The sequence below is a fragment of the Pseudorca crassidens genome, chromosome 2 (genome assembly GCF_039906515.1).
Source record: "Pseudorca crassidens isolate mPseCra1 chromosome 2, mPseCra1.hap1, whole genome shotgun sequence".
Classification (NCBI taxonomy): Eukaryota; Metazoa; Chordata; class Mammalia; order Artiodactyla; family Delphinidae; genus Pseudorca; species Pseudorca crassidens.
The window spans coordinates 49691388-49705357 of record NC_090297.1 but is presented as its reverse complement, the minus strand read 5'-3'; the positions used below and the strand labels follow the sequence as shown (position 1 = coordinate 49705357).

Below are 13970 nucleotides of genomic sequence, written 5' to 3'. Positions count from 1 at the left end.
GTCAGATGCAGACATTTGAGAAAGGCATGGACAGTGAGGTAAGGGAGCCCGTGTCTCCAGAGGTCTCTCCCAGATTCCCTTCCCGATAGTTGACCAGACATTACCAGCCCATATTCAAGGGTGTGAAACTGAGGCCCAGAGAGATGAAGGTGGTGAAATGTCATCACAGGCCAAAGGGGACCGTGCTCTAAGACAACAGCTGCTCAGAGCGTACACTGCCTTTTATGACTCGTCAGGATGCGGACCTGGAAAAGAATGGTGGTTGTGCAGGGTGGGGTCCAGGCCCTGTCCCGGCTGATCGCCGGCTGGGACGACGTGCAGGGCAAGAGCCTCCAGGGCGTGCAAGAACATTTCCTCAGGGGGAACCACCTTCTCTTGAAACAGCCTGTTCTGCTAAGTTGACAGGAGAGAGGAATGGGGACTTCTCAGTCCTGGGCCGCGTGCCAAAACCTGCTCGAAGGAGGAAGGCGCCGGCAGGCCTGTCGGGCTGTAGCCTCTCTGGGCCCTGCGTGGGCCATACCAGCTCCTCTGCCTTCTCCGGGGACTACAGAGAAGCTGCACGTGCTGGATTTTTTTGTTTTGAACTAACATTGAAGAAGCACTTACGAGGAGCCACGCTCTGTATTCGCTTTTACGTCCTTGAGTTTCTTTAATCCTCACAACGTTCTTTGAGGAATGTATGCTGATTGTTCTCAGTTAAGAATGAAAAAACTAAGGCCCAGACAAGTTATGTCCCCTGCCCAAGGCTTCATAGCTGGTTCTGCAGGTGGGAGGGCAGGGATGCTTCAGTCCTGAATCTGTGGGTCGGAAGACTATTTAGCCCTGGAGTATGGGTTCAAATCCTCAGCAGGGGTGGGGAGGAGGATACAGGCTTCTCTCTCCAGCTCTGGAGTCTTAGGTGAATTTCATCATGATGTTGAGACTCTGTTTCCTCATCTGTAAAATGGGGGTAATGCTACCCACCTCATAAGGCTATAATGAGGATCAAGGGAAGTGTCTTTTGTTTGTAAAGTGTCTCACAGAGAGCGCCCAGCCCAGGGAAGATGGTCTATAGATGTCCCCTTTCCCTTTTCTTTTTCTCTTCTTTTCTTTTTTTTGGGGGGTGGGGGGTGGGGGAGGGGGAGAAGCTTTGTCTTGAAGCTGCAAAAAGGTCCAAGAAAAGGTCAGAAAATTAGGGCAAGAGCACTGGACTCTGAATCAGACCAACCAGGAATCGAATGCTGCTTCTGATACCTATTAGCTATTTGATTTTAAACAAGTCAGTTTTCCTTGCCGGGGCCTCAGTTTCCCCAGCTGTAAAACATAGGAAGATCGGTTTAGCTCAAGATGGCAATCGAGCCTCCACAACCCCTTGCACCGCTATGCAGCTATCACTAGTTGATCACATCTTCGTTTCCACTGAGCCAAGGTAATACAGTTTTATTCTCAAGTGGTATGAACTGCCTATAGTTTGGCTATAATTCTACTAGTAGGCAATTATGCGTGGATTAAGTTACCATGTTTCCAGAGGGCACCTGCTGAAGTGCAAAACCCTCTGATGAAGATAACACAGTAATCTTGGCATATATTTGCATCACTAAGGACAATGTCCTATGGGGCTCTAGAAAGCACAGGTCCGTTTGTTGTTGTAGTTGTATGTTTTGGATTTTGTTCTGCTTTGTGTAGTGTAGAGTACAAACAAGTAAGCCTGGGACAGAGGGTTCATAAAGCTGGAGGAAGGTAGATAATGGAGCAGTTATTGGGAGGGAATCACCATTGCCCGCAATATACAGAGGAGAAAACTGTGGAAACACGATCCAGCTCAGTAACTCGCCTGCGGTCACAGCTAGTAAATGGCAGAGCTGGCAACCCTGCCATGAATGCAAAATCCATTTATTTAGTCTGAGAATGATTACTGATTGCCTCCTCTACACAAGGCACCGCTTTCAGTGTGAGAACTCAGTAGTGAATAAAATTGTCCAAATGCCTTGCCCTCAGGGAGCTCATAGTCCAGGGTCACATTTACTGCACCCGTTATATGCCTTGTATTTCACCAGCACTGGAGGCAAAGAAGCCCAGGTTTGATGGCTCATCTGTACAGGAACATATGTTTGAATCTTAGCTCCGTGGCTTCTTATTAGGTGAGGGAAGCCATTCCATCACTTTTCTTCTCAGTTTCTGCATCTGAAACATGAAGATAATAAAAGCCATTTCCAAGGGGTTCTATGAGGTTTAAAAGAAAGAATATTTATAAAGCATGCAACACTAAAAATTTTATTTACTCAGTGAATTGTAGTTAGTATTATTAATTCTGAATCCTCTTAACAACTCTGTGAAGTTGGTACTGTTTTCACCATTTTACACAGGAAATAAAATCTCGGAGAGTTCAAATCTCAGAGAGATTAGGTTACTTACCCAAGATCACACAGCTAACGAGTGGTAGAAATGAGGTTCAAATCCAGGGCTACTTGACTTCATTACTCAAATATGATGCTGTGGCCACATGTTTCCCAAACTCACAATTGGACTAGCTGCAGTGCAACAGAAAACTGTGTTCCTCTTTGGCATCTTATGCAACAAACCATATGGACCCTCAAGCTCTTACATAACAGGCCCAGTGCTAACGAGAGGAAGTTTAACAACAACACAAAAAACAGATCGCATTCACAACAGACCACCATATGTTCTCCCGTTCCCTGACAGCAGCCGTCCCAACGCCTACGCGGGCGCCCACAGAAATCTTCTTGAGGAAAACAGTTTTATTCTCAAGTGACTCAAATGATGGATGCCTTTACAAAAAGAAGGGAGGGAAAAAAGAATCTGAGCTCCTTCAAAAGAAAGAGATCTTGTTCGCTCCTCGGGAAAGCCCGGAAACCTCAACCTCCTCTCCTTGGCCTGGGAACCTGCCGGCTTCTCCAGGGACAGTCTGACCTCTGTGACCCAGCAGCTGCTTCACTCAGAGTGAGGGCCGCTGTGATGATGTCTGGTTTCTGAGACTCCAAGTTAAATTGCCCGGGTGCTTTGAGTCATCCCCTTCACTTGGTCTTGAACTCCTTCACTATCTTGTTATGCTCTGGTTCATTTCTAAAGTCTCAAGTTTGCTGCAGGTTTCTGGAAGTGGGTCCCCTAGAACTGAACCCAATTCTAGAAAGGTGCTTTCACCTGTGGACACTGGGGAGCCGCAGCTGGCTCCAGGCCAGATGCCATCTTCCTACTCTTTACCTTTTGTCTGGTCTCCTGCCTCTTTGTCTCCCTCCCATCCATTTCCCTATCCTACAGCCAAAGCGATCCTGACAATATGTAAATCTGATCCTGCCACTGTAAATTCCTTCAGCCCCAGTGGCGTCACATGCTTCTCACCCCACTTTGCGGTGCTCGGCCCATTCATCCCCCTTTCACTCCTTCCTCATCTTCCAAATCTCAGCTGCACGTGGCTATTGGACCCTTGAAATGTGGTTATTGAAACTGAGGAATTCAACTTTTAATTTTATTAGTTTTAATGAATTTAAAGTAATGTTAGATTAATTCTCAGGTTGCAAAGAAATTCTCTTTCCCATATTTTCTTCCTATATTTATGGATTCACTTATATTAGAATACATTTGGTATTTATCTTAATATGAGCTACAGATACACAGAAGTTGCCTATCCAAATGTCTACCTGTGACACTTTATATTTTCCAAAGAATGCCATATGGATATAGATCCCACCCCACATTCTCTTCTTACAATGTGACGTTGACAGTCCTTCATAGCAAAGTGGAACTGGGTGGATTTTTGTAACTGACCAAGAGAATATGATGCTCACGACAGCCTGTGCCTTCTGAGACTAGGTCATAAAAGTTAGCATTGCATCTTGCACCCTGGAATCCTCTAATTCCTCACTCTGAGGGAAATAAGCCACCGTGCTATAAGGGTCCTTCACGTAAGGACCCTTACGTGAAGAGGAACTAAAGGTATCAGAAAATATCCAACACCAATTTGCCAGTCATGTGAGCCAGCCACCTCAGAAGCGGATTCTCCAGCCCTGGTCAAGCCTTCAGATAACGACAGCCCCAGCTAATATCTGATTACAATTTCATAAGACATCCCACGTCAGACCTCCCCAGCTGAGCCTTTTCAGACATCCTGACCCTCAGAATCTGTGGACACTATAAACGTCATAGTTTTAGGACATTAAGTTTTGGGGCAGTTTGTTATGCAGTCATAATAACTCTAGTCATTTTTTTCCAACATCATTTATTGAATAGTTTATCTTTTCCCTACAGATACGAGACATCACTTTCATCGTGAATTAAATCCTCATAGAGTACAGGCCTACTGTTAGTCTTATTTTGTTCTATTGGACCATATCAATTAAAAAAAGGATACCAAGTTGTTTAAGTCATTGATGTTTTATTATATGTGTTACTATATAGTAAAGGTAGCCACCCTCCAATACTGATATTCTGTTTCCTAGTTTGCCTGGATATTATCTTTTTTTTTTTTTTTTTTTTTTTTTTTTGTGGTACGCGGGCCTCTCACTGCTGTGGCCTCTCCTGCTGCGGAGCACAGGCTCCGGACGCGCAAGCTCAGCGGCCATGGCTCACAGGCCTAGTCGCTTCGCAGCATGTGGGATCTTCCCAGACTGGGGCACGAACCCGTGTCCCCTGCATCAGGGACCACTGCGCCACCAGGGAAGCCCTGGATATTATCATTTATTTGTTCACAGGAGTTTTAGAATCGGCTTGTCTAGTTTATTAAAAAAAAAGGACATGCTGCATTTTTATTGAGCTTGTGATGAACTTACAAAATAACATAAGGAAAATTGATATATTTATGATAGTGCAGCTTCTTGTATAAAAGTACAATGTACTTTCTCATTTAAGTTTTGTTTTGTGATGTTCAGGAATGTTTTAAAGTTGTCTTCATATTTAGTTGCATATTTCTTATAAAGTCTACACTTTTATATTTTGGTTAATGATATAAATGGATTTTTTTCTGTTATGCTTACTATTCTAATTGTGATTTGCATATGTGAAGACTATTGATTTCTGTACATTAATTTTGTATGCCACTTCCTTACTGAATGATCTATTTATTTATGGTGGCTTTTAGTTGATTCTCTGTATTACCAGGTATACGACTATATTGTATGCAAACTGAGACAGTTTAATCTTCTCTTCTAATATTTATGCCTCCAGTTATGTATTAGTATTTCTGCCTCTAGTATAATGTAGTGGTAATAGTGGGCATTCTTAGGAGACCACTTCTAGAGAGTACGTCTAGCCATGTGGGGCTCTAGGACTCTTGACATGTGGTTATTGAGACTGAGGAATTTTATTAGTCTTAATTAATTTAAATTTAAATAGCTACTTGTGGGTAGTAATTACCATATTGGACAACACAGGATGAGAATTTCTTCATTTAGTATAATGCTAGCTTTTGGATTGAGACACACACGTGGAATATTCAAAAGCCCTTATTTCATTGGTTTTTTAAAAATTAAAAAACAGCTGTTGAATGTTGTGAAATGCTTCTTCAGTATCTATGGAGATGATTATGTTGTTTTTCTTCTTATATCTACTAATATCATGAATCATATTGAACCGTCCTTGCATTGGATTAAGCCCAACTTCGTTATGATGTATTATTCTTTTAACTGATTGCTTCATCCTGTTTGTTAATATTTCATTTAGGATTTTTGAATCGATGCTAGCCATCTCTTGTGTAATCTTTGTTAGATTTTGATAGTAGTGAATTCTCACTTCTTAAAAAAAAAAAGAAAGAAAACTTGAAAGTTTTTATTTTATGACCTGACATAGTTTAAATACAACTGTCATTATTTGCTTTAAGGGTTTTGTAGGATTTTCTGTTGAAATTCTTTAGGTGTGGAATTTGGGAAAGGGAATACATCATTGACTAGTTTCTCTATTTCTTCTATACAGATCAATCTGTTTAGATTTTCTATATCTTTTAGGCTCAGTTTTGTTATATTGCATTTTCCTCAAAAATTGTTTCATCCAGATTTTTAGAAAAAAATGTTTGCAAAGGAGAATCGTATATTTAATTTATTGTTTCTTGATTGTACTCTCATGTTTCTATAATTTTTAGTAATTGCCCTTTCTCCACACCCCTCTTCCCCACAGCTTTTTCAGTGATTAGGTGACCTAGTATTTCATCTATTGTGTTGTATTAGCTTTTTAAAAGGAATCAGTCTATTTATTTATTTATTTATTTATTCATTCATTCATTCATTCATTCACTCATTCTGATCTGTTTTCTAACATTAAATTTTTTTATTTATTAATTTATTCCTTCTGCTTTCCAACAATTTGGCTTTTTTTTTCTAACTTTTTGACATACGTTTGGTCCATCGGTTCCTGTACTTTCTTAAAAAAAAAAAAAGATGTATTTATTATTTATTTCTTTTATTTATTTTTGGCTGCGTCGTGTCTTAGTTGAGGCACGCAGGATTTTTGTTGAGGCAAGCAAGATCTTTCTTTGAGGCGCACGGGCTTCTCTCTAGTTGTGGCGTGCGGGTTTTCTCTTCTCTAGTTGTGGCGTGCAGGCTCCAGAGCACATGGGCTCTGTAGTTTGTGGCACATGGGCTCTCTCTTTGAGGCATGCAGGCTCAGTAGTTATGGCACACTGGCTTAGTTGCCCCGCAGCATATAGGATCTTAGTTCCCTGACCAGGGATCGAACCCACTTCCCCTGCATTGTAAGGTGGATTCTTTACCACTGGACCACCAGGAAAGTCCCTCCTGTACTTTCTTTTTCTTTTATTATTATTTTTGGCTGTGTTGGGTCTTCGCTGCTGCATGCCAGCTTTCTCTAGTTGTGGCGAGCAGGGGCTACTCTTGGTTGCAGTGCACGGGCTTCTCACTGTGGTGGCTTCTCTTGTTGCAGAGCACGGACTCTAGGCGCACAGGCTTCAGTAGTTGTGGCACGCGGGCTCCATAGCTGTGGCTCACAGGCTCTAGAGCACAGGCTCAGTAGTTGTGGCGCATGGGCTTAGTTGCTCCACGGCATGTGGGATCTTCCCGGACCAGGGCTTGAACCCGTGTCCCCTGCATTGGCAGGCAGATTTTTTTTTTTGAATTTTATTTATTTTTTTATATAGCAGGTTCTTATTAGTCATCCATTTTATACACATCAGTGTATACATGTCAATCCCAATCTCCCAATTCATCACACCACCACCACCACCCCCTCCACTTTCCCCCCTTGGTGTCCATACGTTTGTTCTCTACATCTGTGTCTCTATTTCTGTTGGCAGGCAGATTCTTAACCACTGCACCACCAGGGAAGCCCACCTCCTGTACTTTTGAATTGATACAAATATTGAGGTATAAATTTACCTCTGAAACTGCCTTTGCAGTATCCCATGGTTTTTTAACTGAAATACATAAATCTCTAAATTTATTTTTAAATTTTATTTTAATTTCGATTTTTCTTGCTTTGTAAGAAGAGAATATTGCCATAAGCGTTTCTGCATTTTACAATTTTTTAGTTTGGGCACCTATTATATGACAAATTTTGTGAGTATAAAATGGGATTTGTAAAACCATAAGATGTAGTCTCCATTGTCAGATTACACAGTTTGAAATACATTGGCCCTCCATATCCACAGGTGCCACATCCACAGATACAACCAACGGCAGATCAAAAATACACAGGGGAAAAAAAAAGAAACAAGAAAGTTCCTAAAAGCAAAATTTGAATTTGCTGCACTCCAACAACTATTTAACACAGCATTTACCTTGTATTAGGTATTGTAAGTAACCTAGAGATAATTTAAAGTGTAAGGGAAAATGTGCATATATTATATGCACGCACTACACCATTTTATATAAGGAATTTGAGCATCTGCAGATTTTGGTGTCCGCGGGGGTCCTGGAATCAATTCCCTGTAGATACTAAGTGACAACTATATATCAATTAGATTTGCTTTATATTTGTTGTTTAGATATTTATTATATTTATTTATTTATTTATCCATCTGCTTGATCTATCAGAGTCTAAAAGGATAAATTACCTCTTTTTTTTTTTAAATTTTTTTCCCCTACTACCACAGATTATGTGGTCAAGTTTCCCACATTTGGGGAAATCACGGGGGTCAGCACACCGTTGTGCAATGGATAAGCCATGCCCTGGGAAAACCACCTTCGTGATCGTGATATCTCCCCTGCCAGGTAATTATGTAAATTACCTTTTAATACCATGATTTTATTGTTGTTAATGTCTTCTTGCATCTCTTATAATTTCTGTTGTATGAATATTGCTGCTGTGTAATTTGGTTCACTGATTTTCAAAATTCTTATAGCCTCATTGTGAATTGCACCCTTTACCATTATACAATATCTTCCTTGTTTGGCTTAGCGTTTTTTTAAACCTGAATTCAATGTTTTCTCATATGAATGGGCAACCTCAGCTTTCTTTCAATTTGCATTTGCCTGTTACACATTTTCACCTTTTTAACCTTTCTGGGTTAATTTGAGTTTTGCTTTGTGATTCAGTCTGATAGTGTTTTCGTGAGTTAATACCCATTTATACTTATTGATATAAGAGATATGTTTGGCTCTTATTTCTGTCATCTAGTTGTATGCTATATTCTCAACTTTACATACATTTTACTTTTAAAGTAAGTAATGGGTTTTTTGTACCAACTTTATTGAAGTATAATTTTCATATGATAAAGTGAATATCTTCAAAATGTACACTTTGATAAATTTTGACATATGTATGGGTATATATGACTATGTATATATGTATACAACCATCACCACAATCTAGATAGTGTACATGTTCATCATGTCCCAAATTTTTCTCAAGCTTTTTGCAGTCTCTCCCTCCCATCCTAGTCCACTTCCCACTCACACCCCCAGCAAACACAGATCTGCATTCAACCACTATGGATTTGTTTGCATTTTTTAAGATTCTTCTATCAATGGAATCATACAATATATATTCTTTTTTTGTCTGACTTGTATTCACACAGCATAATTTTAAGATTCATCCTTATTGCTGGATGTATAATACTTCATTCCTTTTTATTGCTGAGTAGTAGTGTATTGCATAAATATACCACAATTTGTTGACCCATTCTCCTGTTGATGAACATTTGTGTTATTCCCAGTTCTTAGCTATTACGTATAAACCTGTGATAAACATTCATATACATACTCATATTAATATTGTTTTAAAAATTCTCTGTCTAAATTAAAAGTTATTCTCTTAGATAATATCTAGAAGTGGAATGACAAGATAGGTGCATGTTTAACATCATAAGAAACTTCCAAACTATTTTTCAAAGTAGTTGTACCATTTTATAGTCCTACTATCAGTGCATGAGCATTCTGGTTGTTTCATACCCTAGCCTACACTAGAAATGGTCAGTCTTTCTAACTGTACTTATTCTAATACACATGTAGTGGTATTTAATTATGGTCTGAATTTGCACTTCCCTAATGATATTGAGCTTTTTTGCATGCTTATTTGTCATCCATATTTCCTTTGGTGAAATGTCTGTTTAAGTCTTTTGGGGTTGCTTTCTCATTACTGAGTTTTGAGAGTTATTTATATACATTTAACCTTTCATCAACATCAGTTTGAACTGTGTGGGTCCACTTATATGTGGATTTTTTTCCCAATAAACATGTACTAAATTATCTGTGGTTGGTTGAATCCACGAATGTGGAACTGGATATGGAGGGCCGCTGAAAGTTATACATGGATTTTCAACCATATGGAGGGTTGAAAATCCACAAGGTTGTTCAAGGGTCAACTATAGTCTGTGTACAAGCACTTTACAGATATAAGCTTTACACACATTATCTCCCAGTCGATGGCTTGTCTTTTCATTCTCTTAATAGTATCTTTCAAGAAAAATTACGTTCTTAGTTTTTGATGAAGTCCAATTTATCAATTTGCTCCTTTATGGATCATGGTTTTGATGTTGTATCTAAGAAGACTTTCTAACTCAAGGTCAAAAATTTTCTTCTATGCTTTTTTTTAAGAAGTTTTATAGTTTGGGGTTTCACATTTATGTCTATGATCCATTCTGAGTTAATGTTTGCATGATGCAAGGTATAAATCAAAGTTCAATATTTTTGCAATTGGATATAGATTATCCAGTTGTCCTAGTACCATTTGTTGAAAAGACTATCCTTTCCCACTAAATCGCCTTTACACCTTTGTCAAAAATCAATTGTTCATATATGTATGGCTCTACTTATTGATTCTCTATTCTGTTCCATTGAATTATTTGTTTGCCTTTTCACCAATACCACACTGTTCTGATACCTGCAGCTTTATAATACATTTTGAAATCAGGTAACGTTAAGTCTCTAATTTTATTATTTTTCAAAGTTGTTTTGGTTATTCAAGTTTCTTTATATTTCCATATTGATTTTAGAAATAGCTTGTCAATTGATACAAAAATGTCCACTGAGGCTGTGATTGAGATTGTGTTGAATCTATAGATTACCTTGGGTAGAACTAACATCTTAACAATATTAGGTCTCTGGTCTCATGAAGAAGATGCATCTCTCCATTTACTTAAGTCTTCTGTTACTTCTCTCAGCAATGTTTTATAGTTTTTAATATACAGGTCTTGCACATCTTTTATCAGATTTATCCCTGAGTATTTCACATTTTTTAATGCTATTGTAAATATTATTTTCCACAACTTAAATTTCCAATTTTTCATTACTACTAAATAGAAATACAATTGATTTTTAATATTAATCTTGTATCTTGTGACCTTGCTGAACTCATTAGTTCTAGTAGCTTTGTTCTGGATTCCATCAGATTTTCTGTAGACTATAATGTTGTCTAAGAATAAAGAGAATTTTATTTCTTCTTTTCTAATCTGGATTCCCTTTATTTCTTCTTGCCTTATTGCACTGGAGAGAAACTCCATTGCAATGTTGATAAAATGTGATGAGAGTTGATATCATTGTTTTGTTCCCGCGTTAGGGGGAAGCATTCATTCTTTTACTATTAAGTAGGATGTTAGCTGTAGGTTTTTCATAGATACCATTTAACAGGTTGAAAAAGTTCCCTTCTATTCCTAGCTTGCTAAGAGTTTTTATCAGAAATGGATATTTCATCTATTGAGATAAACATATGTGTGTTTTTTTTTTTTTACTTTGCTAATATGATAAATGTCACTGGCTGATTTTTTAACATTAAACCAACTTTTCATTCCTTGGATAAACTCCATTTGGTCATAAGTATTACTATTTTTATATATGTTCAATTCAATTTGCTAAAATTTTGTTTAAATTTTTGCCTCTATGTTCATGAGGAATATTGGCTGGTTTTTTGTTTTTTTTTTTTTCTTTGTCCAGTTTTGGTATCATTGTAATTCTGATACCACAGAATTAGTTCTTTTTAATTTTCTGGGAGAGTCTGTGTAGATTGTGTAAAATCTTCCTTAAATGTTTGGTAAGATTCATCCAATGAAGCCAGTTGGGCCTAGAATTAGTTTCCAACTACAAATTCACTTTCTCTGACAGAGGGCAATTCAGGTTTTCTATTTCTTAAATGAGCTTTAGTAGTTTGTATTCTTCAAGGAATTTGTCCATTTCATCTAAGTTTTCAAATTTATTGGCATAGCAATGTTCATAATATTCCCTAGTAATCCTATTAATATCTGAAGTGATGTTGCCTTTCTTATTCTTGATATTGAAAATGTCTCTTATTTTTTTTCCTGATTAGCCCAACTAAAGTTTTATTGATTTATTGACTTCCTTAAAGAACAAGCTTCCATTGTCATTGATTTTCTCCATTGCTTTTCTGTTTTCTAGTCCATATTTTCTGCTCTGACCTTTACCATTTCCTTTCTGCTGCTCATTTTGGGTTTGATTTGCTCTTTTGTTTCTAGCTTCTTAAGGTAGAAGCTGAAGTCATTGATTTGAGATCTTTCTTTTTTACTAATATAAGCATTTAGTGCTATAAATTTTCCTGTAGGTACTGCTTTAGCAGCATTCTACAAGTTTTAATATGAAGTATTTTTATTTTCATTAAGTTCCAAATACTTTATAATTTCCTTTGATTTCGTCTTTGACCCACAAGTTACTGACAAATGCAAGAGTGCTAATCCTTTTGGAGGGTTCTTTCCCTGGTCTTGGATAACTTCCTCATGTGTGTGCTGACCAAAACCCTGTGCAGCTCTTCAAAGTCCTCTGTCTGTGAGTCTTTCCTCTCAGTACTCTGTCCTGTGAATTCTACCTGCCTTTGTCTCTCTGAACTCTTAGCTTCATCTCCTCAACTCAGGGAGTCTTCTAGGCTCTGCCTGGATTCCTTCCTTATGCCAAAAACTGAAAACTCTCTCAAGATAGTAAACTGGGGCAGTTGTAGGGCTCACCTTATTTGTTTCCTGTCTTTCAGAGATAACTGTTCATTTCCAGCTGTCAAGAGTCTTGAAAAACATTGTTTAATATATTTTGTCTGGTCTTTTTGGTTGTTTCTGGGTGGGAGAGTAAATTCAGTCCGTCTTATCCATCTTGGCTGGAATCAGAAGGTAGTTAGCCTTTATTTACAATTATTTATGTATTTATGACATTCACTATATAAATGGTTCTGATTTGTTATTTTTACGTATAGTTTTTCTGCTATTTAGGATGGTTTGTATTTCTGTTCTAGTGGTTACCATGTTAATTATATCTTTATGTAACACCTTTAGTTCTCTCTATTTTTTGGACAGTATCTATTAGTTCGTTACTCTAAGCAATGACACAATTAGTGTGCTTGTCTTCCTCTTCTTCTTCTTAACAAACCAATTTCAGTCAACAACATTATCTTTCTAGTGTGCATGTTTGCATAGATACTTATGTAATTAAGCTTATATTTCAATTACTTGAATCTTCAGCTTTTTTCCCCTGTTCTTATTGTGTCTTTAGTATAATTTCTTAGTAGGATAGTGGGGAAAATGTTGACTTAAGACATATTTACCTTGGAAGTCCCAAATGCCTCAGTTTAGGATAGAGAGACATGCATCTGAGCACTGGCTCTCTTAATTACCAGCTCTATTGTGACCTTGGAGTAGATGCTTAACCTATTAAAGCCTCAATTTCCTAGTCTTTAGGATGGGATAATAAGATCTCTCTTTTAAAACTGTGATGAGACTTAAAAAAATATAATACATGTGAAATGCTTAGAAAGCACCTAGAAAACTTTAGACACTGTTATTATTAATACAAGTAAAAATCAACAAGCAAACATCAATATAGTACATACCGCACACCAGGTTCTGGGATCGCTGCCTTACATTCCTTATTTCACTTAATCTTTACAATGAATCTGTGGCAAATTTATCGCCTTCATATTAGAGATGAGGGAGGGAGGCTACAGGAGGTTAAGAATATAACCAAAGTCATCCAGTACAGAAGTGACAATGGTGGGAATTAAAACCCAAATATTCTGATGCCAAGTTCAGAGCTCTCACCACTACCCCACAGTTGCCTTTATTATCCTGAACTCCACCCTGCTAATGAAAGCGCGCGCGCGCGCACACACACACACACACACACACACACACACACACGTGTGTGTACTCACTTTATTCTGAGAACAAACTTGGCCTTACAGCTCAGTATGTAGACAGGATACACCTGGGAGAATATAATTTGCCTGTTTTTCCAAACACTAGGTTCTGAGTCTGGCTTGCGAACAAGGTACAGATGGAAATCTTCCTGGAGTCAGACCAAGAAGAGGAGAAAGGGTGGGAAAGGCTTGCCCCATGGCCTGCAGTAGCACTGAGTAAACCCAACTTAGACTGATACTTGGAGATTAGCTGGAGGAATCATGCCTTTGACTCCCACTGGCTGATCCAGCACTTCACAGAGTTCTTCAGCATCCACGCCCTCTTGCACTTTTCACTGCAGTATCATAGCTGGGGAAATGGAGGCTCAGAAATGTTAATGTCTTGCCCAAGGCCACAGAGCTAATTGGCGATGGGGCCCAGATGTCCTAACCACCTGTCCAGTGCTTTTCTCATGATATAT

At 38.3% G+C, this 13970-nt stretch overlaps 1 pseudogene; it reads right to left on the bottom strand.

Annotated features, from left to right (window-relative positions):
* Positions 1 to 7981: 7981 nt before the first annotated feature.
* LOC137220352 (U1 spliceosomal RNA) lies at positions 7982 to 8161 on the bottom strand (annotated as a pseudogene).
* Positions 8162 to 13970: the final 5809 nt, after the last annotated feature.